We start from the raw sequence: 5,477 nt of genomic DNA on the forward strand, positions 1-5,477 counted from the left end.
AAAAAAAACAATAAATGTACACATGTTAGGTATCGCCGCGTCCGTAACGACCCGCCCTATAAAACTGTCCCATTAGTTAACCCCTTTAGCGAACCCCTTAAAAAATAAAAATAAAAAACGAAGCAAAAAATAATGATTTATTATCATACTGCCAAACAAAAAGTGTAATAACGCGCGATCAAAAAGACGCATATAAATATCCATGGTACCGCTGAAAACGTCATCTTGTCCCGCAAAAAACGAGCCGCCACACAGCATCATCAGCGAAAAAATAAAAAAGTTATAGCTCGCAGAATAAAGCAATGCAAAAATGATTATTTTTTATATAAAATAGTTTTCATTGCATAAAACCGACAAAACATAAAAAAACGACCTAAATAAGGTATCGCTGTAACCATACTGACCCGAAGAATAAAACCGCTTTATCAATTTTATCGCACGCGGAACGGTGAAAACGCACCCCCCCAAAAGAAATTCATGAAACACTGGTTTTTGTTCATTCTGCGTCCCAAAAATCAGAATAAAAAGTGATCAAAAAATGTCACATGCCCGAAAATGGTACCGATAAAAATGTCAACTCGTCCCGCAAAAAATAAGACCTCACATGACTCGGTGGGTCAAAATACGGAAAAATTAGAGCTCTCAATATGTGGTGATGCAAAAACTATTTTTACAATAAAAAGCGTCTTTTAGCGTGTGACAGCTGCCAAACATAAAAACCGCCATAAATAGTAAATCAAACCCCCCCGTTATCACCCCCTTAGTTAGGGAAAAATAATAAAATAAAAAAAATGTATTTATTTCCATTAGGGTTAGGGTTTAGGGTTAGGGTTAGGGCTGAGATTAGGGTTAGGGGTGTGTTGGGGTTCGGGTTAGAGTTAGAATTGGGGGTTTCCACTGTTTGGGCACATCAGGGGCTCTCCAAATGCAACATGGCGTCTGATCTCAATTCCAGCCAATTCTGAGTTGAAAAAGTCAAATGGTGCTCCTTCCCTTCCAAGCTCTGCCATGCGCCCAAACAGTGTTTTACCCCCACATGTAGGGTATCAGCCTACTCAGGTCAAATTGCAAAACAATTTTTGGGGTCCAATTTCTCCTGTTACCCTTAGGAAAATAAAAAAATTGGGGGCAAAAATATCATTTTTGTGGAAAAAAATGATTTTTTTATTTTCACGTCCAAGCGTTATAAACTTCTGTGAAGCACTTGGGGGTTCAAAGTGCTCACCACACATCTAGATAAGTTCCGTGGGGGGCCTAGTGTCCAAAATGGGGTCACTTGTGGGGAGTTTCAATAGTTTAGGTACATCAGGGGCTCTCCAAACGCACATGACACCCGCAGACCATTCCATCAAAGTCTGCATTCCAAAATGTCACTGCTTCCCTTCCGAGCCCCGACGTGTGTCCATACAGTAGTTTTCTCCCACATATGGGGTGTCAGCGTACTCATGACAAATTGGACAACAACTTTTGGGGTCCAATTTCTCCTGTTACCCTTGGGAAAATAAAAAAAATTGGGGACTAATTGATCATGTTTGTGGAAAAAATACAATTTTTTTATTTTCATGCCCGGGCATTATAAATTTCTGTGTAGCCCTTGGGGGTTCAAAGTGCTCACCACACATCTAGATAAGTTCCTTAGGGGGTCTCGTTTCCAAAATGGGGTCATTTGTGGGGGTTTCCACTGTTTAGGTACATTAGGGGCTCTCCAAAGGCAACATGACACCCGCAGACCATTCCATCAAAGTCTGCATTCCAAAACGTCACTACTTCCCTTCCGAGCCCCGACGTGTGTCCATACAGTAGTTTTCTCCCACATATGGGGTATCAGCATACTCAGGACAAATTGGACAACAACGTTTGGGGCCCAATTTCTCCTGGTACCCTTGGGAAAATAAAAAAATGGTGACTAAAAGATCATGTTTGTGGAAAAAATACAAATTTTTTATTTTCACGCCCGGGCGTTATAAACTTCTGTGAAGCACTGGGGGGTTCAAAGTGCTCACCACACATCTAGATAAGTTCCTTGGGGGGTCTAGTTTACAAAATGGTGTCATTTGTGGGGCGTTTCCACTGTTAGGTACATCAGGGGTTTTCCAATCGCGACATGGTGTCCGATCTCAATTCCAGCCAAAAACGTCAAATGGCGCTGCTTCCCTTCCGAGCTCTGCCATGCGCTCAAATAGTGGTTTACCCCCACATGTGGGGTATCAGCGTACTCAGGACAAATTGCACAATAACTTTTAGGGTCCTGTTACCCTTGGGAAAATAAAAATTGGGGTGAAAAGATCATTTTTGTGGAAAAAATATGATTTTTTAATTGTACTGCTGCACATTATAAACTTCTGTAAAGCCCTTGTGGGTTCAAAGTTCTCACCACATATCTAGATAAGTTCCTTGGGGGGTCTAGTTTCCAAAATGGGGTCACTTGTAGGGGGTTTCCACTGTTTAGGTACATCAGGGACTCTCCAAACGTGACATGGCGTCCGATCTGAATTCCAGCCAATTTTGCATTGAAAAAGTCAAACGGCGCTGCTTCCATTCGGAGCTCTGCCATGCGCCGAAACAGTCGTTCTCCCCCACATATCAGGTATCAGCGTACTCAGGACAAATTGCACAATAACTTTTGCAGTCCAATTTCTCCTGTTACCCTTGGTAAAATAAAAAAAATTGAACCTGAAGTATTTTTTTTGTGAAAAAAAGTTAGATGTTCATTTTTTTTTTAAATATTCAAAAAAATTCCTGTGATGCACCTAAAGGGTTAATAAACTTCTTGAATGTGGTTTTGAGCACCTTAAGGGGTGCAGTTTTTAGAATGGTGTCACTTTTGGGTATTTTCTATCATATAGACCACTCAAAGTAACCTCAAATGTGATGTGGTCCTAAAAATAAAATGGTGTTGTAAAAATGAGAAATCGCTGGTCAACTTTTAACCCTTATAACTTCCTAACAAAAAAAAATTTTGGTTCCAAAATTGTGCTGATGTAAAGTAAACATGTGGGAAATGTTAGTTATCAAGTTTTTTGTGTGCTGTATCACTGTGATTTAAGGGCATAAAAATTCAAAGTTGGAAAATTGCGAAATTTTCAAAATTTTCGCCAAATTTCCGTTTTTCCCACAAATAAACGCAAGTTATTTGAATGAAATTTTACCACTAACATGAAGTATAATATGTCACGAGAAAACAATGTCAGAATCACTGGGATCCATGGAAGCGTTCCAGAGTTATGACCTCATAAAAGTACAGTGGTCAGAATTGTAAAAATTGGCCCGGTCATGAACGTGCAAACCACCCTTGGGGGTGAAGGGGTTAATATAGTCATTAGTCTTATTCTGGGTAAAAATGAATAATAAAAAAAGTATGAAAATGGAGATGATGGGTCGGCAATACAATGCGATTTGATACAATGGCACACCAGCTGACTTAATACAGGAGCATTACAGTAAAGCTTACTGGATGGTGCTCAAATCCCCCCTGACGATGACAAGCAATGGGATGGCACTCACCAAGTGCAGTAGCTTATTTTCTTTATAAGCAACTTAAAGCAAACTGGAGAGATGCAGCGAGCAAGACAGGCAATGGCCATTTTTCACTGTTCTGTGCGTCGGGCATGATACTAAAAGAAATGCAATCACCCATTCAAATTGCCTAAGTTTAGTGAAGTGCAGGTGTTATGGATTCTCTATCTTGCATTCTCTATTGTTGTTCTTCTAGTCTTAAATTGTAATATCAGATTAATACTGGAGAAATTCCAATATGGCCCAGTCAATATGCTGGAAAGACTGATGATGTTCCTCTTGACTCGGCGCCAGGCAGAATCTCGATGAAGAAGCTGATTAACCCCTTCCCGACCTGTGACCGTATGCGTCATTAAAGTCTGTGACAATCCGACCTGTGACACATATGCTGTGTCATGGGGGGATCGCGTTCCTGCAGGTTGGGTGCCCGAGGTCACTGAAAGGTCACCCAACCCGCAAGCACAGGACCCTTTGTACTTCACCCCAGGGGGTGCTCACCACACATCTAGATAAGTTCCTTGGGGGGGTCTATTTTCCAAAATGGGGTCACTTGTGGGGGAGCTCCAAAGTTTAGGCACACAGGGGCTCTCCATACGTGACATGGTGTCCGCTAACGATTGGAATTAATTTTCCATTCAAAAAGTCAAATGGCGCTCATTCCCTTCCAAGCCCTGCCGTGCTCCCAAACAGTGATTTATGACCACATACAGTGGGGCAAAAAAGTATTTAGTCAGTCAGCAATAGTGCAAGTTCCACCACTTAAAAAGATGAGAGGCGTCTATAATTTACATCATAGGTAGACCTCAACTATGGGAGACAAACTGAGAAAAAAAAAAATCCAGAAAATCACATTGTCTGTTTTTTTTTTCATTTTATTTGCATATTATGGTGGAAAATAAGTATTTGGTCAGAAACAAAATTTCATCTCAATACTTTGTGATATATCCTTTGTTGGCAATGACAGAGGTCAAACGTTTTCTGTAAGTCTTCACAAGGTTGCCACACACTGTTGTTGGTATGTTGGCCCATTCCTCCATGCAGATCTCCTCTAGAGCAGTGATGTTTTTGGCTTTTCGCTTGGCAACACGGACTTTCAACTCCCTCCAAAGGTTTTCTATAGGGTTGAGATCTGGAGACTGGCTAGGCCACTCCAGGACCTTGAAATGCTTCTTACGAAGCCACTCCTTCGTTGCCCTGGCGGTGTGCTTTGGATCATTGTCATGTTGAAAGACCCAGCCACGTTTCTTATTCAATGCCCTTGCTGATGGAAGGAGGTTTGCACTCAAAATCTCACGATACATGGCCCCATTCATTCTTTCATGTACCCGGATCAGTCGTCCTGGCCCCTTTGCAGAGAAACAGCCCCAAAGCATGATGTTTCCACCACCATGCTTTACAGTAGGTATGGTGTTTGATGGATGCAACTCAGTATTCTTTTTCCTCCAAACACGACAAGTTGTGTTTCTACCAAACAGTTCCAGTTTGGTTTCATCAGACCATAGGACATTCTCCCAAAACTCCTCTGGATCATCCAAATGCTCTCTAGCAAACTTCAGACGGGCCCGGACATGTACAGGCTTAAGCAGTGGGACACGTCTGGCACTGCAGGATCTGAGTCCATGGTGGCGTAGTGTGTTACTTATGGTAGACCTTGTTACATTGGTCCCAGCTCTCTGCAGTTCATTCACTAGGTCCCCCCGCGTGGTTCTGGGATTTTTGCTCACCGTTCTTGTGATCATTCTGACCCCACGGGGTGGGATTTTGCGTGGAGCACCAGATCGAGGGAGATTATCAGTGGTCTTGTATGTCTTCCATTTTCTAATTATTGCTCCCACAGTTGATTTCTTCACTCCAAGCTGGTTGGCTATTGCAGATTCAGTCTTCCCAGCCTGGTGCAGGGCTACAATTTTGTTTCTGGTGTCCTTTGACAGCTCTTTGGTCTTCACCATAGTGGAGTTTGG

Source organism: Dendrobates tinctorius, unplaced genomic scaffold (genome assembly GCF_039654945.1).
Source record: "Dendrobates tinctorius isolate UK_male_01 unplaced genomic scaffold, ASM3965494v1 ptg000224l, whole genome shotgun sequence".
In the NCBI taxonomy this organism is placed as follows: Eukaryota; Metazoa; Chordata; class Amphibia; order Anura; family Dendrobatidae; genus Dendrobates; species Dendrobates tinctorius.